At 58.8% G+C, this 22,731-nt stretch overlaps 1 protein-coding gene across 4 annotated transcripts in view; it reads right to left on the minus strand.

Annotated features, from left to right (window-relative positions):
• TFEB (transcription factor EB) overlaps positions 1-22,731 on the minus strand; it is a 44,892-nt gene that overhangs the window by 13,814 nt on the left and 8,347 nt on the right. The window contains exon 1 of one of the 4 annotated variants that reach the window (XM_045843096.1): positions 19,810-19,965. The exons of 2 other annotated variants lie outside the window; for them this stretch is intronic. The gene's annotated coding sequence lies outside the window, so the exon portion shown is untranslated. Of the gene's footprint in view, positions 1-11,684; positions 11,861-19,809; positions 19,966-22,731 lie in introns of those variants that run through there. One more of the 4 variants, XM_045843095.1, reaches the window with a different exon arrangement.

Genomic DNA, 22,731 nt, shown 5'->3' on the forward strand with positions numbered 1-22,731 from the left:
CTGGCGAACACAGAAAAGGAACAAGAACATCCACACAATCCCCACACCTTAGGACAAAGTTGTTTCAAACCACCAAGGCAGTCTCGGGTCCCCACAGGGCCCCGGGGGTATCAGCTGGGCCCACCCAAAGAGAGCAAGGGGTGGGGAGGTGTCACAAGGCCCCCAGCAGCCACCAGTCCTGCTCACTGTGGGGCCCTGCCGTCGGGGCCCTGGAACCTGCCTCGGTGCCGCCGGAGCCCGGCTTCAGTCTTCCCGTCTGTCAGTCGGTGCGGCTTACCAGCCGGGGCCAGCACTCTACAGAGCGGTTGTGACCCAGGTTTGTGTGTCTCTGCATGGGCAGAGGGAGATACCACCATTCTGTCACTGTTCACCGTCGCTTCGCCCATGCCCACCAGATCCCTGATGGGTCTCCTCTTTCTGCTCTCTTGAGTTTTTTGAGCAAAGGGTCCCACCCATTGTCTCTCTCTTGCTGTCTCGTGTCCTCTCTCTCTCTCTCACATGCACACGCGCACACACACACACACACTCGATCAAGGCCCAGGCTGCGGCAGGGCAGCTTCGTGGTAACGTCAGCTCTGTCCCTCCTTACAGAACAGGGCGGGATGGCCTTGACCAGCCTTTCCCATTATTGGGCACGCTCTTTGCTTCCTATTCAAAAGCCTTGAGTTTTAAAAGGACTTTCCCCCAACACTTGGAGATCCCAGAGTTCACTGCAGTGCTGTGGGAGGGCGGGTGGATAAGGATGCCCGCCCTTGGGCTCTGAAGCGACCGTGAGCAGGCGGAGCACTCGGCGCAGTCCCCCACACTGGAGAGGCTCACAGAGGCAGGTTATCGCACCGCCCGGCCCCGCGGTTGGTTCCCTCGAGGTCAGGAAAGGCAACAGTGCGGCTCCTTCCAACGCTGCACGGGAGCGAACGGAAGCCACACTTGCCCCTGGTAAGTGTGCATTGTCCTGTTGGAAGGTATTTGGTGCCAGGAACAGGAATGAAGTCAATGGTGCATACTTTTAATATTTTCATCTTAACATTTTGACCTTTTTCCTTTTATTAAGGTATAATTTATTCCAGCAAAGCGCACAGGTTTAAAGTATGCAGCTCGATGACCTTTTACAGGTGCGCACGCACATGTAGTCGCCACCCACCTCGAGATGCAGACCGCTTCCATTACCCTCAAAAATTCTGCCTCCGACTCTGCCTCAGAGGGACCCTCCAGTCGGGACTCCACCCCCAGGGCTGAGGGCGGCCTGGCCTTGGGCAGACATAAAGGCTGCCACGCAGAGTGCAGCACCATCACTCTGCCCAGTGGGAACACTGTTGGCGCAGGCTGGTCAAGCCCGGTTTGTGATGACGAAGGCTGGGAACAAACAGTAAATCACAGGAGGAAGCTATGGCTCCACATGGGGGGCACAGAGCAAGACCAGAACCCAGGACGCGCTCCACTCCACCCCGCAGAGGCAGAGCGGGCGCCGGCCTCTCCAGGGCCCAGTGCAGGACACTGAGTCCACTGTGGCTCTGGGGTGAGGGGAGCGCATTCGGGGGCCTGATTTTGAGTCTCTGTTGAAGACAAGTAGGAGGTAAGGAAGAGGAAAAGGGAGGAGGGGGAAGGCAAAGGGAGGCCGCAGGTCCCAGCCCTACCCCACAGGAAAGGGTAGGACCGGCAATTATGCAGCAAAGGGGGCAGTGTCAAAGACAGTCACAGATCGGAGAGCAGCCCGCCCTGTCCCACAGAGTCCAGCCGGACCCCGGCAGGAGGCCAGCCCCAAGGGGACTGCCAGGGGGCCTTGAAGGAAGTGGGGACAGGGGACATGTAACTGAGGGAAGCGTGCAGAGGGAAAACTAGAAGAGTCCTAGGGGGTGTCCGCCCTTGTGATGTACATAGACACAGCCCAGCCACACATGCTTGCTTGCTCTCTCACACACACACACACACACACACGTGTGTGTGCACATGCACATGAGATCCCTCACCCTGCCCCTCCGTGGGCAGCTGCCTTCCTTCCTTTTGGGTTGGAGTGGGGCAAGGGGGCTGAAAGCCCTCTCTTTCCCCTGCTCCCCTGCACCCCCTCCTGGACACTCAGTCCACTTGAGTGTCCTGCTTGCGTCCACACTGCTTTGTTCTCCAGTCTCCCCAGCTACAAGGAAGCTTGCAGAGAAATCAGCTTTCTTCTTCGGAACCTCCACCCCTACCCCAGCCCTCAGGCTCCCCAAAATGAGACTCAGGGCCCTCAGAGGCCGCTTGTCCAGTCACTTGACACCTGCTCAATCATCACCCACTCTCTCCCGCTGCAAACACCCGCTGAGTCCCCACCACAGACCAGGCGCTGCAGTTCGCTGGACCTACTGCCAGATCACATCTGTCCTCCACAAACACCTCGCGGGGCAGAGAGCACTTCTGGCAGGTGAGAAAACCGAGACTCAAAACGTGACCTGTCCAAGGGCACACTGCAAGAACCCAGTGAAGTGAGGATGCAAGCCCAGGTCTCAGGTGTGTGCCCAGCCCAGGCGCGGAAACCAAGGCCCACAGGGAGGACCCGCAGAGACACATTACCATGGCAGCCTCAGGGGCTCAGCCCCTGCCTTTCCATCTGCCGGCTGCTTGGACGGACGGGGAAGGCTGGCGGCCCCTGGTGTGAGAGGATGCAGGCCCAGGGGTGCGGGGCAGCACACAGCCACCCACCGCCTGGCTCCCGGCTCCCGTCTGGGGGCTCGCTCCAAACCCGGCCCCAGTGCCAGAGCCACCCCCACCCCGCCCCTGCCCCGCTCTCCCTCTCCGGGGCCTCCTCTCCGCCTTCCCCCGCACCCACCGGCCACAGCCTCTCTGGCCTCCCTGCGGCTGGGACACCAGATGTTTCACTCCCTTTTTAAGAGTTTAATCTGCTTCTGAGCGCTCTGAAAACAACCGCTTTACAACTGAAGAATCCAGGCTGTGCTAAATGAAAAGAAGACATTGGAAGAGGGGAGGGGAAACGCCTCTGAGCAGGGACAACTGCATCAAGTTCACGGAAGGTGGTCTGTGGACTCTCATCTCCGGGCACAAGCCAACAGGCTTTCATCATTACCTCGCAGAGCGTTCACTCCGCACCAGGCAGAGGGAGCCACTGAAGCACAGAGAGGCCGACGGCGTGCCCAGGGACACAGAGCGGGCAGGCGGTGGAACTGGGCACCTGCTCAGGGGGTCTGAACACCCGCACAGGCTCAGGGGTGCACAGAGCACAGCAGGGTGCCGGACACCCGAGTGGGGAGTCTGTCGGGAGGGGGCCTGAGAAGGCAGGGAGGGGGTCTTAAGCCCTTTGGTAGAAGGCCCTGGGCTAGGAGGGTGAGGCAGGGCTCTGACCCCACTCAGGCCCGACCTCCTCCAGCACTGTTCTCCATGGAGTCCCTCCTTCCCTCAGGGCATCGCCCGCCCCCCCACCCCGCCACCCAGAGCTGCCCCCTGCAGTGCCCTGACTGCTGGGACCCACCCCTCATCCATCCCCCCAGCCGCATCTGGTCCTTCCGGGTCTGCTCTCAGGCGGACAGTTGGGTTTAGTGGGAAGTGCTCTGGACACCGACAGACCAGAGTTCAAGTCTGGCTTTGACGCTTACCAGCTGTGTGACTCAGGACAGGTCCTTAACCCCTCAGAGCCTCAGTTTCCCCATCTGTAAAATAGGAAGGCTCCTGCCTCAGAGTAGGTGAGGGGGCCCAGGGGGCTGAAGTGGGTGACGTGCCTGGCACCTAGGAGGTAGTCCGAGGGTGCGAGTTAGCTTCCTGGCTGGGGAAGCAGCGTCGATCTGGACGGAGTTCAGACGGGAGAGGGCCTTTTAAGTCCTCGCCACTCACAGCACGACCCCCCACGTCACATCCCCTGGGAGCTGGTTAGAAATGCAGACTCTCAGGCCTCAGCTAGGCCGACTGCAGCAGAACATGCACTGCACCGCCGCATCCTAGCAGACACGTAGGCCACTAAAGTCACTTCACTTGCAGCCGTCTGGAGGTTTGGTCACCTGGTTCCGAGCACGACCATTGGTGACAGGTGGGAGGAAAGAGCAGGGAGGTACAGGCTCCTGGCAGAGTGACACACTTTAGGGTCAGGCAGGGCCCTTCTGAGCCCCACCGTGAACCTGAGCAAACAGCCCTGGCTCTCGGGCCTGGGCACCAAGGTGGAGACGGGAACACAGGGCTCCAGGCCAGATCCGCGCTGGACACTCACTGGGTGCAGAGGAGGGACGGGCCAGGTCTGTGGGGAAACAGTCTGGAAGCTGATGTGGCCACCAGTGGAAAGGCAACTGAGACAGGCTATGTGAGACACTCCCATGCACACGCCCGGCAGCCCCTACACATACCGTTGCACACACTTGTACACTTACCATCCCATACCCACCGCCTGGGGACCTTCCTGCCCTGAGGGCAGCTCCAGCAGAAAGCAGGTGACCTTGGGAACAGAGTGTGCCCCTGCAGCTGGCCTGGGAGAGCATTCTTTCCTCCACGCTGCTTCACCCACCCCCGGTCACCTCCCTAAGCCCTAGATCCACCTGAGCAGTGCGAAACCCAAGTCCTGCTCACTTGAGGTAGACAAGGACCCACCTGCAATGTGCCTACTGACCGACGCCCCCATGCATGACACCCACCGCCCCCATGCATGACACCCACCGCCCCAGGTTGCTGGGCGGTAAAAAGCAGGGTGGAGCTCTGACCTCAGCGTCCCCAGTGGCAGTGCCCAGCAGACTCTGTGCCCATCAGACTCTGTGCCCATCTCGACCCCCCCACACACACACAGAACAAGAGCAAAGCCCATCGTCTCCCGACCCCAGAGCGGCAGGAAGGGCAGAGACCCTCGTCTACCCTACCTACAGTTGGGGACAGATCTTCAGAAACACACACCCCACCGGCCTCTTTCACCACCGCAGATTGGATTTCCAGGGCCCCCGAGGCTCATGTGGGTTCCAAAGAAACCCTAAAGTGGGGCTAGAACCTCAAGCAGACCTAGGACGCCCCCAAAAGAACCATGGACAAGGAGGGTCAGTTGGGGCTGCTGCAGGGTGTGTGATGTCATGGGTCCTGGAAAGGCCCTGGGCCCCAAAATATCTCCCCCCTGGGTCCGGAAATCCCTCCCAACCCTTTGAGAGTCACTGCCGGGAGAGGCTCCCACCTGAAGCTCTTGTCAGCTAACACCCCTGGGAGAGGCAGCTGACAGCTGGCCTGTGGGGGGTTGGGGGCGGCAGAAGGTGGGAGGGGGTGGTGAGCCCAGATGGGCGGCATTCAAAGCTGGTGACCAGGGCCTGGCCTGGCCTGCGCTGCCCTGCTCCTGAGCTCCGAGCTCCCGCCGGGAGGGGGCACTGCCCTCCCGGCCTCCCGAAGGCTGCTTCCCCAGAAGCCAGTTCTCTCGGCCAGCCGGGGGAGGCTCACGGGGGGAGGGGCCTTAGGCACCCCACCTCTCACACGTACATTCCAGGGGAAATCAAGTCCCGTCCTAACTGTCCCCTTGAGGAGGGCGAAGCGCTGGCCACCGGGAGGGGCTGGGAGCCCTGACAGAAGGGAGGTGGAGGGTGGGAGGGGAATTAACCAGGTTCCAAAATAGCACGGTCGGTTCTGCCTCACTTCACCCCGCGCAGCGTCTGGCAGCTTCTGCTTTCGGTCTGACTCACGCCTGGTGGGGGCAGGACAGGGCGGCCATGGCAGGCAGAGGCCTCTGGATGATCACGGGCTTCTTCCCTCACTCCACACACCTACGGCCGGCCTCCTCCCAGGCCTGTCCGTGAGCTGGGCTTCTGGGAAGAGTCATTAGAGGCACCAGACCCCGGAGCTGCCCCCTGGGTCCTATCCGGCCCTCACCCACCTGGCGCTTCCCCAGCCATGGCAGGAGCCCCAGCCCCAGAACTTGGGTTTGCTCCTGCCCTGCCCGGGTACACTCCGCTGGGCCCCTCCCCGTTTCCATGGGAAGTCGAAGGAGACCAACCGCTCCCCCTACCCCCAGGAGAAACGGCCCTCGACAGCTCCAGCCCCACCAGCCAAAAGAGTGAGGGAGCTGCTCCCAGACATGAGAGAAGCAGTCTCACTCTCAAAATGCACACGGCAGCTCACGCACCTCTTTTTTCTGTCCCTAACGACACAGGCAACATTGTGCCCTGGGCCGGACAGAGAGAGGAACCAGTGTCCTGGGCTTCCTGCGTGTTGGGCAGGGAGGAGCATCGCCACTTCGCTCTCCCCTTTCACGGTCTCAAATCTCCTCTCCCCACCGGCCCCCTTAGGAGGCAGTTGCCTTACACTCACTCTTCCCGGATCAAAGATGCCAAAGGCCCAGCCCGAGACCCCAACAGAGAGCCTCGTCATCAACTCCCCCCACCCTCCGTCCCTGGGCAAATCTCCCCTGTCCTCCTCCCAGCCCTCACACCAACACTGCTGTCCCAGATAAGCACAGCCACCTTTCTATCCAAGTGGGGCAGGTACAGGGGAGCAGTGCGCTCGGCCAGCACCGGCCCTGCCCACAGGCTGGGGAATAGGTGCCCTCGTCAGGGGGAGGACGGCAAAGGCAACGACGTTCGCCACACAGGCAGACACGCTCCTGCCTGCCGCCCCCCGCCCCAGCGCGCACGCCCTGGCCAGACCCGGTTTGAAAGTGAAAACATCGAGGGAAAGGCTGTGGGTGGTGGCCGGAGAGAGGAGTCGAGGGGACCAGGATGTGGCCTGTCTGCCTGTGTGGCCCGACGAGGAGTTTTCGGTGTGAAGGCGCTAGCCTCACACAGCGCCTGCCCCATCCCTGTTGCTGCGCCCCCCCGCACCCCCCGCCCCCCGCCTCCCCATGGCCGGCCAGAAGCCGCCATGTGCACTCCACTTCCTGCTCTTAACTCTCCCGCGCCCTCCGCCCCAGAAGGCATGAGACTGCACAAGGGGAGTCTGGTGGGGGGAGGTGGGGAGCAGGTGCCAGGCAGAGCCTTCACCAGGGACAAAGAAGTGTGCCCTTGGATCAACTGACCCCCCCTTGCCTGTGAATTGCATCCTGTTCCCCAGAGAGACACAGAAGGAGGGCACTAGGAGGCTCAGTTCTGACTCACTGAAAGGCAGCCACGGACCTAGTGGCCCCAGGAAGGGAAGAGGCAGAGGCAGTGAGGGAAAGAAAAAGGAAGTCAGAGAAACCGCGACAATCACAGTCTCCAGTCTCGGGATACTAGAGCTGGGAGGGGACGTGAGGGTGGCTCCAGCCTGTGTGCACGGCGCAGTCCCCTGCCCGGGGCAGGCCCTGGAAAGGGCTGCCGGTGTCTGGCACACGGAGAGGACGTGCACGCTGGGACCCTTCCTCTCCTGTGAGTGCCTGGAGGGATCCTGACAGCAACCCTTTTTTCTCTGCAGCACCTGGCACGCAGTAAGTGCTCCTGCAGATCTGTTGAGCACAAGGAGTATGGTGATGGGCCCCAGTGGGGAGGGGCTGCCCAGGGATGCTGGGGAGGGGGTGGCGGCTTCACAGGCACAGAGAGAAGGGAGCCGTGGGAAGAGGGACTGACAAGAGCCGCCCCCCGAGGGACCGGCCAGACCACCAGGCCTGGGTTCGGTGAGCTCAGCAGGGGCTGTCAGGGCCCCAGCCACACCCCCAGGGCACCCCAGGCAGCCGGCGCCCCTGAGCCTTTCAGCTGCCAGCACTGGCACCTGGGCCAGAGCCAGCCCAGGTAGCACCTTGCCTGCCCCCCCCCCCCCCCGCGCACCCCTTAGCCAAACAATAAGGGGAGTGAGTGAGTAAACAGCCCGCTCCCTCACCCCACCCCACTTTGGGTAACTCTAAAGCTCCGTCTACAGAGGTCCCCAAGGAGACTGGGCCTCAGGTGCCCACAGCAGTCGATGTTCCCTAACACGCATTACATACGCATTACATTGGCTTCCTTCCCTCCCATCTCACTAGTCTATCCACTACTGGTGCGTCCTGGTCACCTCCCCAGCAACACGACCTGTACTCAGCCTGTGTCTGTCCGTCAGTGAGGCCCAAGCGGGCAGCTTCGACCTGAAATGAGGAGCTAACTCTAACGCTTAGAAAGAAAGACCAATAAAGGGGCCGGAGTCAAGCAGGGGCTACCGGCCTGTGGAGAAGAGCGCAGTCCCTGGAGGAGACTGCTGAAACTGGACGCAGAGGCCAAGTGTGTGCCCAGAAGTCCCCCACCGGTGGGAGGTAAGACCTCCCTCGGCAGCAGAGTTGGGGAGATGGAGATGGAACAAGGACAGGCCAGGGCTACAAGTTACTCGATGAAGACGCCTCCACTCCAGGGGGGTGATGGCAGCATTAGGTTATAGGTGGCAAATGCCTGTAAGACCAGAAGCCCAGCATTGCCTCCCGCCCCCAGGCTGCAACTAGAACTGCGGGGCACCAGCATTCCAGAGCCTCAGCGTGCCCACTCGCTCGGCAGCATGGCTGCCACACTCCATGCTTGGAGCTAGGCCCTGGGGACACCAGGGAGGGCTGTGTGGTCCCACACGGAGAGCAGGGCTTTGAGGCAGGCACCGCTGACTCCAGGATCTGTTGCTCACTGTGTGACCTTCAGCAACTTAACTGCACAGGGTCCCAGTCTCCTCCCAATGATGTCCATCTCGGAGAGCTTCTGTGAGGGTTAGATGTAAAGCATCTAATACATGTGCTCAATAAATATCTGCTAGATGCCTGGGTGAACGTGTAAATGTAACAGCTCTATGGGTGAATACAAGGCGTGGATGGAAGGACGCACAGATCAGTGAACGGGTGGGTGAACGGGTGGGCGCAGGGTGAATGGGTGAATGCACGGACAGGCGGATGGCTATTTGGAAGGAGATAAGAGAGCAGGAGTTGTCTGCACTCTGATCCCCATCTGGTTAAATACCCCTTTCTGCTAAATCTAATAACGAGAACATGAAGGCCCAGCACTCTAATTCATCTGTTAGAGAAACCTATACTTCCACTTATCAGGTTGACAAATGCAAAGTGAGATCCTCCTTACGAACTTCAGGTGCATTATTGGGGGAAGCCTGTTCCCTGGGGGCTCAGTCCCCATCACACCCGTTCCCACCGTGTGGTCCCACCACGGCTGAATCCCTTTCCCCTCAAGTTCAACTCCACCCAACCCCTGCCCCAGGGAAGGTGGGTCGGGGCCAGGGAGAGGAAGGGGAAACAAGACCAGCCCGCTGGGCAGAGGAAGCCGGGGGCAGAGCATGGATATGTGGGACGGGGTGAGCAGGGCTCCGAGAGAAGGGATTGCAGAGCAGAGAGAAGGCGTTATCGTCTTTGCTGAAATGGAGAAAGAAAACAGCCCCGAGAGAACAAAGGAGCAGAAGCAAAATGGACTGAGCAACAAATGAATGTCATTCCCTGCTCTATCACCCCAGGGGCTCCCCACTGCTCCCCAGAAGAAGTCCAAACTCCCTAGTCTGGCTTTCAAGGCACCCAGGGTCCCTCCCCTCCCTAAACCTGCCTTGGGCTCAGCCCAGAGGCCTCCTCACTCCCTCTCCCAACACAGTCTGGGCCTCCAGATGCTGCTCCTGTCCCAGCTGCCTTCCACGGACAGTCCAGTCCCTGCTCATCTCTGGAGGCCCTCCGACAGGCCCGGTGCCATGGCCTGGGGAGCAGAGTGTTGACCGGCGGCAGGAGTGGCAGAAACAGAAAAGATGAGCCTGACCAGAGTGGGGAAGGAGGCGAGGGTCCCGGCTGGGGTGAGAGGGGGCACAGCCTCTGTGTCCCCTCCCAGCTTCTCTCTTCCCCGCCTGTCCCGGCAGCCCAGCCCCGGCACTGCACCATCTGTGGTCACTGCGGAATGCCCTGTCTACTTGCTAAGAAGGCTGGGATGGCACAGAAGAAGGGAGCCAGGCCTCACGTCCAGGACAGAGAGGGCACATGCGGGGTGGGCTGAGGAAAGGAGAAGTGCTTCAGCTCTGCCAGCCCCGGGGGGTCGGGGCTCATGGACCAGATAAGCTGAGCCCAGAAAGTGAGAAGTGAGAAGTGGGAAGACCCCATCAATTTGTGTTGGGGCCCCTGCCATCATGGTCTGGGGGGCATGGGTACAAGGCGGAAATGGGACCCCCTCGCAGCCCAGAGCTGGCTGCCCCCTTGGCAGGCTCCCTGGCCTCAGAGGCCCCTCCAAGCTGGGAAGCCTGAGGAGATGGACCAGCTCAGGATGGAATCTCCAAATAGAAACAACCAAAGGCCTTACCATCCCAGCCTGCAGGGAGTTCTAGGTTGAGGAAGGGGGTGGGGCCATCCCCGCCAGCCTGTGGAACACAGGGAAAGAGGGCGAGGGTCCAGGTCCAAGCCTGGCCACACCTCACTGCCAGTGTCCTGAGACCTCCCAAGGGACGCAGAGGATATGCAGTGTGAGTGCTGCAGGGGAACTGAGCCGCACTCCCGAGCCGCACTCCTGCTCTGGAGACTTGCTCTGCTTGCCTAACCCTCAGCATCGTCCTTGAAAATTAACCACTGCGCTCCACACAGCACATGGGGGCCCTACAGGCCCAGGGGTGGTGCCCTTCCATGCTGGGGACATCAACTTTCTAGAAAGTAGCCTGTCTCGGTCCCCGAAGTTGGGCCGCCTTTTCCTGAACCCTGACCTGGAGGCCGGGTGTGCGGCACGGGGAGTGATGCTGAGCCCAGGCTCTGGACGAGGGCAGTCTGGACTCAACCCCACCCTGCTGTTTGCTGGCTGTGTGACCTTGGGCAAATCACAGAAGCCTCTCGACGCCTCGGTTTCCTCACGTGAAGGGGGATGATGTTCCTTGCTCTTGTCCATCATAGTTGATGAGAGAAACAAATAGATTCCTTTGGCTTCTCATGGTCCCTCCACTCAGGACACACTCACACCCTAACGACAGTCCGCCTGCCTCCTGCTCACCAGGGGCCCGACGGCTCAGGCCCTGGCAAGGGGCTGGTAAGGCGCTGACGGAGCCACTGCTGTTGATAGAGCTGGTGCCAGGCCCGTTGCAGGCACGGGGCCGGGGTGTACAATGGGGCTGTGTGTGCATCCAGCATTACCCTGGAGCAGAGCTGGGCAGGCCAGCATCTGGGGTCAGGCCAGGAATTCATTTCCCTGGAGAGGGCTTCCCCACCCCCTCCCAGGCTGCACAGCCCTGTGGGGGAAGCAGACACCACTCTATCCCCCAGCGATCCCAGGCAGTGGACTGGGAACATGCCTGGTGGCAGCCACTGGGAAATAGAGACTCCTGACTCCAGCTGCGAACTGGACTGCTCACTTGTGAGGCATTTTGGTCCCATTAAGTAATCTGGGGCTGTGGCCTTCCCTGGGGGCAAAGGGAAGAAGAAGTCTGTGGAGCCAGGGGTGGGTGCAAAAAACATCTGCTGGGAACCCCTCCCCAGACAGAGGGGCTCACTCCTCACTCCGCAGCTTGTTGGGGCCCTGGGCTCAGCACCAGGGCCCCAGGGTGGCCTGAGAGAGGAGCTGGCTCACTCCCCAGGGGAATGAGTCACCAGCCGGCGGCAGCCAGGATGGCAGGGAGATGGTGGACAGGTGGAGCCGCTCCCTTCCCTCCCTGGCAGGTCTTCTCCAGCTAGAAAACCACTCCGCTGCGATGCGGTGCTGACCGCAGCCGTCCAGCCCAGCACTCAGGCTACTTCCTCTGGGGCAGGGGATTACCTAGTGCCTGGACTTGGGGTCCTGACAGCCTCCTGGTCCCACAGCGCTCTGTAGCTGCAGGCAGGGGCCACTGAGAGGCGTGTCAGGCTGCAGGTCAAGGCACCCACTTACCCCTGAGAAACTGGGTCCGAGGCCAGGGAGGAGGGGGAACATAGGCCTCTCGTGGGTGGGAGGAGGAGGCCTGGCCGCCCTATACCTCGGGTTGAATGCGGAGATGCGGTCCTTTGCGTGAATCACTGTCCATTCTCCTCGGAGCCCGGGACAGCCGGGCAGCAGGACATCACTGCCCCTGCACCCTCGCTGGCCTGACGCACACACCCCCTCACACCCAGTCATGGTGACACAAATATGTGCCCTATGGCTGCCGCCCACACTCCCAGAAGGTCACACATGAAAGTCGCGGTGGCGGCCCCAGCCCAGCGGACACAGTTGGATGCCCACCCTTCCCCTCACGCCCACAGGCCCCACCTCCCCCGCTGAGCCTCAGCTCAGCACATCGCGTCCTGGAGGCCCCGAGGAGCACCTGGCACCCGGACCTCCACTTCAGGAGCAGCTGAGGGCTCCCACCTGGGAGAGGGAGAAGACCGTCCCCACCAGGCCCACGGACCACTCGTGCGCGTGTGCACGCGTGTGGGTGACCTGCCCCAAGGACAGAGGCTGTAGGAGCCAGAAGGAGCCTTCTGATGCTGAGCCCGTCACCCTCATTTAACTGATGAACAAACAGGCTCAGGTGGGGAAGGTCTTGTTCGGGCGTCTGAGCAAGGCTGAGCCTGGACCCCAGGGCTGGGGGTGGGGTGCTTAAGGCTGGTCAAGCAGAGCGGGGGATGGAGAAGGTGGGCCAGGGCCAGGATGGAAGAAGGCGTAGGGGCAGGCTCGCCACCACACCACAGGACCACTGCTCTGGGATGCAGGGCTGCTACCACTTCACTCATTCACTTCAAATGTTTCTGAGCACATTCTATGTGCCAGCACTGTGGCAGGAGGGTTTCTGACCAAGCTCAGCCCTTGCTTCCCCCTGGAGATTTTGCTTCTGAGACTGAGTTTTCTCTCCGAGGCGCCCACATCCCACAGGCAGGGAGGCTGGAGCGGCACTCAAGCCGCTCCTCTGGGAAGCAGCCTTATAAGCCCCAAACCCCGCGGTGGGGAGCACCGTGGGGGGCCCTGGCACCCTCCAGGCATCAGTCCCCATGGTGCGCTAGAGCCCCCTGCACAGGGCACCTCTCAGAGTCAATGCCAAGTCAGGGGACACAGATGTCAGGTGACAAGGAGCCCCTAGCAGCAGAACCCCACTTTCAGACAAAATTTACTCGGAACGTTGATATGTAAAACATGAGAATGAAGCAGCTCTGTGGGGAGGGAGAGCGCCAGACCACCTGGCCTCCAACTGGGCGCCCCCACAGAACCCCTGGGGGTTCTGAGGAAGAGTCTGAAAACCACAGCTTTCTCCGGCCTCTTCTTGTCACAGACGTGCAAGAGAGGGAAGTAACGCGTGTGGACCCCATCGTTCCGAGAGACCTGGGACCGCAGCTCCCTCAGAGCCTCCAGACCAAGCTCTCCTCCCCGCTCCCGGGGCAATGGCGCCCCGTCCCCCTCATGGGACAGAGGGACACGGCAAAAGGAAGTCTCGTGGGTGCAGCTCCTACCCTGTGCCCAGCACTGCTCCACAGACAGCGGGTGCTTCATTTCCCACAGTCACTCTATGGCCTTCGTATCATCATCTTGTAGGTAAAGAAATGGACATTCAAACAGTCAGGTGACTCGCCAGCCTGTGAAGGGCGGAGCCCACGTTCCCACCCTGGGCGCTCCTGACCCTCGCCGCAGCCTCGAGGAACTCGCCAGCACCATGCCGCCTGGTTGGGCCCACCCCCGCCCCAGGATTCACCCCCAGAAAAGCTGAGAAGCCTCCCACCCAACTCACCCCAACATCACAGCACACACAGAGCTTCTCATTAGTAATAATAACAATAAAAACAATAACAATTCCACCACCTCCCTATTTTATAGCACTTTTGATTTAGGCACTTTTTACATTATCATTTGCTCAATCCTCACAACACTATACTCCCACTCTCATCTCACAGATAAGGAAACCGAAGCACAGAGAGGTCGATGACTTGCCCAAGGTCATACAGCTTGTGAGCAGCAAAGGCAGGACTCAACCCTGGGCAGTCCAGCCTATAATGTCTGTTGTTCCTCCTTGGATGGTGACTGTAACAAGTGCCCTAGCTTCAGGCTTGCCTCCCTCCTCTGAGGCCCCCTCTGCAGGAGTCAGAGGCCGACTGGAACCCACAGGGCTGGACCTGGGAAAGCCTACCTGACCAGCACCACCAGCTCATGTTCTGTGGCTAGACGGTAGCCCCCGTGCCACTTCCCCACCCACCAGGAGCTGGAGCTACAGTGAGGAGATGAGAGCAATCGATGCACAAGGATAAACAGGATGCCTACTGCACGCCCAGGTTCAAGTTGTGGCAGGAAGTAGAAGTCTCTGTCCCTGCTCTCCTGCCGTGGCTCTAGTCCCCAGCAAAACCCAAAGGGGTCGCCCACCACCCCCATCCCCTTTGGTGCTGGCTGCACCAGATGTTGGCACACTTGGAAACGGGGCTAAAAATAGATTCTATAATGAGTCAGTGCTAAGAATAAACCAGGCAAACAGCCCTCCTGGAGAGGACACTCTACCAGGGAGGCCCCACCTCCTCCCCACTGCCAGTCCAGCCTGGCCTACCCCTGGCCTCTCACTTGGAGCCCCCACAGTCAGCAAAGGGCCTGGGTGTTTACACCACAAATGCCGTGTGGACAGAGCCATGGCAGCCCCCTCCAAGCAGGGTGGGAGGTCAAAGGTGCAGGAGCTGGAGAAGGCCGTCCTGCTCAAGGCAGAGTGGACGGCAGCCCGGAGACACACGGCTTTCCTTCCCAATTCTAACAGGACTCCGTGCAGGAAACTAGGCAGTCCTGCCTCCGCTCCCCTCTCCTCCTGGCTCACCTGCCAATCCGGCCCCTGGAGTCCCCACGCTGGCGCCTTCAGAGGCAATGGCGGGGTAGGGGTGGAGGGTGCGGCCGAGCCCAGAGAGGGACAGCAGTGCACCGGAGGGCAGACATCGGAGGCGGGTGCGCGTCAGGACTCAGTCCGAACCACGCCAGCCCCCGAGCCCGGGGTCTCCCTCGCTTCTCCGAGTTCCTCTTTCTTTGCGCCCAGAAATGACAAGAACTGTCAGACTCGTGAACGTCTGTCTACACATGAACTGGACGTTAATAGAGCACATTCCCACACAGTACAGAGTGAGCCTCTCGGCACCTCCAGACGACAGACAAGAGGGTGAGTTTCGTTGCGCAGGGGAGAGCCTGGGCTCAGAAAACGAATTAACCTGCCAGGGGCCCTGCCGCTGGGACGAAGCCGTCAGCCAAGCAAGCGTCCCCAGGAGCCCCAGGCTGGGCACAGACCATCTCCCTAGCCAGGCCAGAGGGGCCGCGACACTCTCTATCGCTGCCGGGAGCCAGAGGGAGGGCCAGAAAAGCGTGAGGAGCCTCAGGAAAGAAAGAGCACCACTTATGTTCCTCTGAGATGAACAGAGGAAGGAGGAAGGGAGGGCGTGTCCTGAGCAGAGCCCTGGCCGTGGATTCAAGGAGCCTTGGGTCCGGTCCCAGCTTTGATAAAGGACACTCCAGAATCTGAGGAAATCATTCCCCAGGCTTCACTCCTGGTCCGTTTCTCCATCTGGAAAATGGTGCTCCCAGCACCAGGCCTTTGAGGTGCCCTGGGGCATGTCATGGCCACAGGTCAGGGGTGTACAATGACCATTAGTGTGTCCAAGGCTCTGGCCAGTCCTGCGGCAAAGGAGCCCAGTTTGCTTTTTCTGACTCACATTCTGCCATACCCGCTTGACCGCCAAACCCTTCCACAGAACACATCTTGGGGACCCCCAGCGTGAATATGGGGTCACCAATTCAATCGTCTGTGGGAGTCAGCAGCAAACACAACAGCTTCAAGCAGCCCGAACAGGCTGCATCAGGACCTGGCAGTTAGCTAGAAGCCTTAACAACTCCTGGCAGCTCCGGGGGCTCGGGGAGTCTGGCACTTCTGTTCTGTGAAGGTCTCCCTCAGGACTGACCCCCGGTTCGAACCCCACCTGATCCTCAACAATCCTGCTGAGAGGGGCAAGGAAGGGCCAGTGCCCTGTGTCACACAGCTGAGGAGACTTGGCCCGGGTCGCACACAGCAGGGGACAGCTGCAGGTGGGAGAGATGACGAGGTGGGTCCCACTCACAGTGCCCTCATTGTGCACTGAGCACTTTACCTCCATTACCCCACGTGATTCTCCCAGCAACCCTGGCAGGCAGGCCCGGTTGTTGCCCATTTCACAGAGCATGAAACTAACAGCAAGAGAGATTCGGTCCCTCTTCCAGGGTTAGGTGGTGAGTAAGTGGTACAGCCCAGGTTTCAGCCCTGGCAGCCCGAATCTGGAACTCGTGCCCTCCACCCAGCCCTGCCGCTCACTAGCAAGATAAGCCTGGGTGAGAGGCTTACCCATTCCTGGCCTCAGTTTCCTCACCTATAAAACGAGATAATAAACAGACCTGTGTGTTAGGCTATCGTGAAGATGAAATCTACAAATAAACAAAGGTGCTTAGTACAGTGCCTGGCACAAGGGATGTGCTCAATTATGTGACCTTTCAGTAACCGCCACATTCACACCCGAGCCTCTGGGGTCAGGACTCATCGGGCTGGCAGCCACCCACGGCTTCCTGGAAACTGGTCCCTGCCAATCAGTCCCAGGGCACCGCCCCTCCACCTGGCAACGTGGACCTCCAAGCTGGGGCTCCTAAGGTATGCGGGGACTGTGAAAGTTGGGGTTCCTAGATGTAGGTCAAACCTAGGTCCCTCTGAGGCCCCTAGCAGGCCACTTCCCCCGCAGAGCTGGGGATATCCCCAGCTCAGCATGGGTCACAGGCCTGTCCTCACCCTTGCCCCACAGCCCCAGGTCACGGGGTAGAGAGGCAGGGGGCTCTCCAGCCAGACAGCTGATGCTCTCATGACCTTCCCCAGCCCTCCTAGCCTTGGAGATGACAATAACAACCCACCCAGAGCTCTTCACACTTCCTATAACCAGCTCATCCACATTAGGTCACAAGATGGGTATCATCACCCACGTGGCCAGCTGCTCAAGGGTTAGTCAGCCCACTTTACAGATGAAGAAACTGAGGCCCTGGTTTTCCCTGGGTGGGGATCTAAGCAGTAAAAAGGCTTTTGTCCCCTAGTCCCAGGCCAGACCCACCAGAGCCAGCTGAGGAAGCAGAGGGGAAGAGAAGGTTCTAGAGGCTCTGGGGGCCCAGGGGAGGGGCTGGGGTCTCACCCAGTCACTGGGGATCCTGCAGGTGTTGGGAGTGAGGGGAACATCATTAACCCTGAGTCCTCCTGTCCCCCGACCCACCCCAGCCACAGGAGATGGGCATAGGCCTTACCCAGTACCTGGAGGTGAGCCCCACGCCCCCTCTGCTCCAGCCAGTGCAGGCGCCTCCGGCCAGGCCTGACCCTGCGGCCTCCCACTGACAGGGGCCCCGCCCACCAGGCTGGCGCTCCAGCTCCAGATGCCAAGCCAACGGCTCACCCCAGGCACCACTGTCTCCTGTCATGGTCCCCATCCAACACACACCATCGCCCAGAAAGCACCCCCTTCCCACCTCACCCTCTGCCTCTGCTGCCCACAGGCCCACTCACCCACACGCCTCGCTAAGAACTGGGTCCGACTCCCCAGCCTGGCCCCTCGCGTGCAGTCCCGCACTCAGGAGATGCTTTATGAATATTGCCCAGGAGGGAGGTAATCTCTTCTAAGACACTGGTCCCAAATACTTCAATCGTGACTCACAGAAAAATGTCTTTATCTGACCCCTGTACACACACACACACACACACACACACACACACAGAGCATGCATACACATGAACACAAATGTGGAACAGAAGGAGTCACGCAAAACAACCCTTACCAACACTGTGTAATACACTAGGAGGTTTTCTATTCTTTTTCATTTAAAAAATGCTCATTGGGACCCGTGAAGCTGATTTCACAGCCAGATTAGGGTACAATTAGTGGTCCTAGTCCGCAGGTCAAATATCGACTCTCCAGGGATATGTGTGGCTCAAACTCTCCATCCGGCGCAGGACCCTCTCTGCAAAAGGTGCCCAACGACGGCCTCCATTTGCGGGACACTCACGCCAGGCCAGGCCAGTGCTAAGCGTCTTACTGTGGTATCACATGTCATCTTCACCAGCACCCGAGGAGGCAGAGTGCCACTAGAACCCCCATTGCACATGCGAGGAAACTGAGGCCCAAGGTCACACTGTAAATGGCTCAGGCAGAATTCAAAGCCAAGCCTGGCCGCATCCAGAGCCACATTCATCACCCCAGCACCACACTGCCCACCGGCTGGTGGCCGGCCCCTCTTTTCAGTCCACACTCTGGTGGGAGGCTTGCCCCAGCGAAGCCCACTCCCACTCCAGGGGCTAAAATGCCATTCCCTACAGTACCTTAGTTCTCTGTATTAGTTAATGACTAATTAACTAATTAGTCACTAGTTGGAGATGGGCCAGAGCCCACGGGCTGTGAGGTCAGCCCTCACAGCAGAGCCTGCTCCCTCCTCCACACCACCGCCAGCAGAAGGTCCCGGTGAGGGTGAGGGGCCACCTCGAGGCTGAGGGGACCATTCTGCTGTCCCTCCTCATGGACAGCACTGCACTGGGGCGAGTCGCTCAACCCCTTTGTGACTCCACATGCTCCTCTATGAAATGGGATGACAACTGCACCCGCCTCATCGGGTGACTGCGGAGGAGCGGCTGGTGCCAGTGGAGCCCCTGTTGCAGCGCCTGACGTGCAGCCTGTCCGGGACGTGCGCCCTCCTTACCGTCCCCAGCCCTAGGTCGAACCCCCACCACTGAGACGGTCGCCAGGGGCACTATTTACAACAGCCAGGATGTGGGAGCGACCCAAGTGCCCGTCGATAGACTGGCGGATAAAAAAGCTGTGATACACGCACACAATAAATTATTATTCAGTCACGAAAAAGAACGAACTCTTACCATTTGCAACGGTGTGGATGGACCTGGAGGGCTTTATGCTGAGTGAAATACATCAGACAGAGAAAGACAAATACTACATGATCTCACTTACATGTGGAGTCTACAGAATAAAATCAACAAAACTGAAACAGACTCACAGCTACAGAGAACACGCTGAGGGCTGCCAGAGGGGAAGGGGGCCGGGGGCCGGGTGAGAAGGTGAAGGGACTAAGCAGTACAAACTGGTAGTTACAGAACAGTCCCAGGGACGTGAAGTGCAGCACAGGGAATACAGTCAAAATAACACTGTAATCACTGTGTATGGGGCCAGGTGGGTACTAGAAATATCACGGGGAACAGTTTGGAAAGTATATGATTTTGTAATCACCATGCTGTCCACATGAAACTAATACAAAATAATGTTCAACGTAAACTGTAACTGAAAAATAAAGGTAAAAAAAATAATCACACGAGCCCTGGGCAGGTTTCTGCTGTTTGCACAAACACGCTCGTGAACCAGTAAAATGTCAACTGAGCCAAGTGCTCTCACTGCTGCCAGGTACTGTTCAGAGAGTGAATTCATTCTTCTAATCCTAACCATGAACCCACACGGCGGCACTCTGTCATCTCTGTTCCACAGAAGAGGGCACTGAGGCACCAAGAAGCTAAGTAGCTTACCAGGCCCACGTAGCTGCTGAGCAGCAGGGCCAGGATTTGAACCCCAGACTGGCTGGCATTGCACATCCAGGCCAGGGGCTCCCGTCCCTGATGTACCTGGCCAGTGTCACGTGTGCTAAGCACATCATGGCCCCTACTTTCTCACCAGAGCCCCAAAGCAAGCCTGGAAGATGAGGAGAGGAGGCAGGAAGAGCTCAAACTGCTCTCCAGCCAGACAGCTGATGTCCTCATGACCTTCCCCAGCCCTCCCAGCCTGAGGGACAACAGTAACAACCTAACCAGGGTTGCCCGGCTCCTCAGAGGTGGGGCTGGCAGCCAGCGACTCTGACTCCTGATTTCACATGGTTTCCACCATCCCAGGCTCAGGGAAGCCCTGTCTTCTCTCCCCTGAACCCAGGCAGGGGCCACCTGCTCCCCCGGTCCTACCCTGATGAAAAGGTATCCCCATGCCAGCAGGGCCACTCACCCACCTCCCCAAAGACACAACACACGCATGCAGCCTCGTACCTCGGAGATGGCAGCCCCCTGGAAGGAGGCCCCCTGGAACGCTCAGCTCCTGGGGGGGCCTGAGCCCAGGGCCGTGGCCCTGCACCAGCAGCAGACCCAGTTTCCTCATTTTCCCCGGCGCTGTTTCTCACCCAGCCCCCTGCACCTCGGCCTGAGAGGAAGTTGCACAATCCCCTGGGAGCTGCAAATGTGGCCACGGATTACTCACGGCACCCGGAAGGCCTTTGTCACCCACAAGTCCACCCAACTCAAGGGGCTCCCAGCTCCAATCTCACCGACCCAGCTCTCCAGGCCACGGCAGTGTCCCTGCCTCCTCCCAGACTGCGCCTCTGACAGCCACGGCCCACCCGCACAGCCTGGACCCGCAGGGCCCCGGGCCACACTGCCCCCCGCACCCAAATGAAGAGGCAGTCAGGGCGGCGACAATTTGCAGGAACCTTGTAGATCCAGTGCGGGCCTACCCCTGACTCACCCGTCCTCCCGGCCCCTCCCGGAGACATGTGCCTCTTGGGCAGAAGCCCCACAGTTCACCATCTTCCTGACTGACTGACTGCACACCTGTCACCTTGGCCTTGGGCCTTCCCGAGCCTCCAGACAACCGGTTCAAAGTCTTCCTATAGCCCACCATGAAGCGGATGCTCAAGCCAAGCGTATTGCTTGTAAGTGCTGGAGAGATCTGAGCCACCACACAATTTTCACTTGTGGAAAAATGCTGTTGCCACACATGTGATTCCAGAGGCCCCTCAGCCCCCAGAGTTCTCTGGCAGCCCGTCAAAGACAACTGACATTTCACTAGCATTTATTTCTGGTAGCTAAGGGATTCCCACTTCTGGTAGGTAATACCCCTTCTCAAGAAAGGCTGCCAATCATTACGTTGTTGCCAGTCATCTGCACCTCAGGGTGGATGAGTCCTTTCATGAGAGTACGTTTCAGGAAGGGACTGGGGAGGAGCTGGAAGACTGGGCAGGCCACGGCTCCTGGCGAAGGCAGGAGAGGCCACTGAGGTGAGGCGAGCCCCAGGACGGGGCGGTCAGAGAGACCCAGGGAGCTCTGACCCTGACCCCAGGCCAACCCTGGACCCTTCCCTGGAAGAGCAAACTCTGGAAGAGCACAGAGGGTGAGTAGGAGCCTGGCCTGGGTGTGCAGAGCCCCTCAGGATGACCTCTGGCTCCCACCCCTCACTGACTTGCAAGGGGGCCTCAGATTAGAGGTATGACAAGCACCTCTAATCCCTATCACCCAACATGACCTTGGACTCCCATCAGGGTATGGGCAAAGTCAGCAATGGTTTTGCCTGGGCCCCAGGGCTCCCTAGAGAGAGCCCCTGATTTCTGCAGCCCTCATCAAAAGGCTGGGGCCTCAGGGCAGTTTCTCCACAGCTCTCTGAGGCCCAGAGAAGCAGGAAGCAGGGTGGAGGCTCCAGCTCCGCGGATGGGGCCCAGGGCTATGCTGGAAGGCCCTCCCTCCCCTGGAAATGGGGCTGCAGGCCACTTTGCAAGGGTGCTTCTTAAACTGCCAACACAGCCACCCTCTCCCCAGTCCTGATTACAGCCCACAAAGGGGAGAGGGCAGCAAGCCTGGCTACTCTCATCTCCAGATGAGGAGACTGAGGCTCAACGTGTTTAGTGCCTTCGCTGAGGCCATGCAGCAAGTTCACGGCAAATCTGTTTCCTGGCTCTTTTCCGAGATCAGAGTTTCTTAACCTCCACACAAATGACACTTGGGACCCGGTCATTCTTTGTTGTGGGGGCTGTCCCGAGCATTTTTAGGGCATTTAGTAGCACGGCATCCCTGGTCTCCACCACTAGATGCCAGCAGCATTCTCTGAGTCGTGACAACCAAAAAATGTCATCAGACATTGCTAAGTGTCCCCTGGCAGGCAAAGTCATCCCTGGTTAGACTGCTGCCTTAAAGGTCCCCGAAAGAAAAGCCAATTCAAAACTGAAGGGCAGTGGCTGGGGGCAGCGCCTACCCCGTCCGCTCCAGGTGGACCTGGTGGGAGGTGCTGAGTACTCAGTGCACTCCGTACCCCCGGCAGAGGCCCCAGACTTAGAAACCAGGCATCCCTGGCATTCAATATTATAACTGTCTTTCAACTATTTTGATCATTTACTCTGGACAAAAATTTTTGGGCACCGCCAATATATGCTTCTTTTCTCATAAGTTACTTATAAATACCAGTGCATGAATATATCACGCATGTCAGCAAACATATTCAAAAATAGTTCTATAAAAAATAAGAGAAGACGAAATGTAAATTACACCCATGACAAGACGCTGTCACACACTCACCAGCGTGACAGAAATGTAACTGTCTGCCAACACCAACTGCTGCTGAGGATGCGGAGCAGCAGAAACTCCTGGGTGCCGTGCACAGTCCCTTAACACAAGGTTCACTAACGTGGAAATATGCATCACACACTCTGGGCTCTAACAGTTTTACTCTGCATTATATATCCTTGGGGAAAATGTGGGCACCAACACACTAGGAAGCACATACAAAAATGTCCGTACAGTATTGTTCATAGTAGCCAAAAGAAAAAAGCAACCCAAATGTCCACAAGGAGCAGGTGGATACAAATATGGCAGCAAGTCCACGCAGTGGAATACTATACAGCAATGAAAACGGACACACTACAACTACATACAATGACGTGGGTGAACCTCACAAAGGGACTACGAAGCTGAAAGACATGACATAAAAGAACATTTTCAGTGTTCTTCCAACTGTCTTAAATTCAAAATCAGGCAAAATTGAACTCTACTGCAAAAGGATGCAGACGAAAGTGGTTACATGATAAAGAAAAGCAAAGAAGGTCAGGGTCATGGTTACCTCTGGGTAGCTGGTTATGACCAAGGCGGGGCACACCAGCCAACCTGGGAGTGGAAGCTACATCTTGTCTCTTCTTGGGGTGATGGTTA

Source organism: Phyllostomus hastatus, unplaced genomic scaffold, assembly GCF_019186645.2.
Source record: "Phyllostomus hastatus isolate PE091 unplaced genomic scaffold, TTU_PhHast_1.1 phas_contig_40, whole genome shotgun sequence".
Taxonomy (NCBI): domain Eukaryota; kingdom Metazoa; phylum Chordata; class Mammalia; order Chiroptera; family Phyllostomidae; genus Phyllostomus; species Phyllostomus hastatus.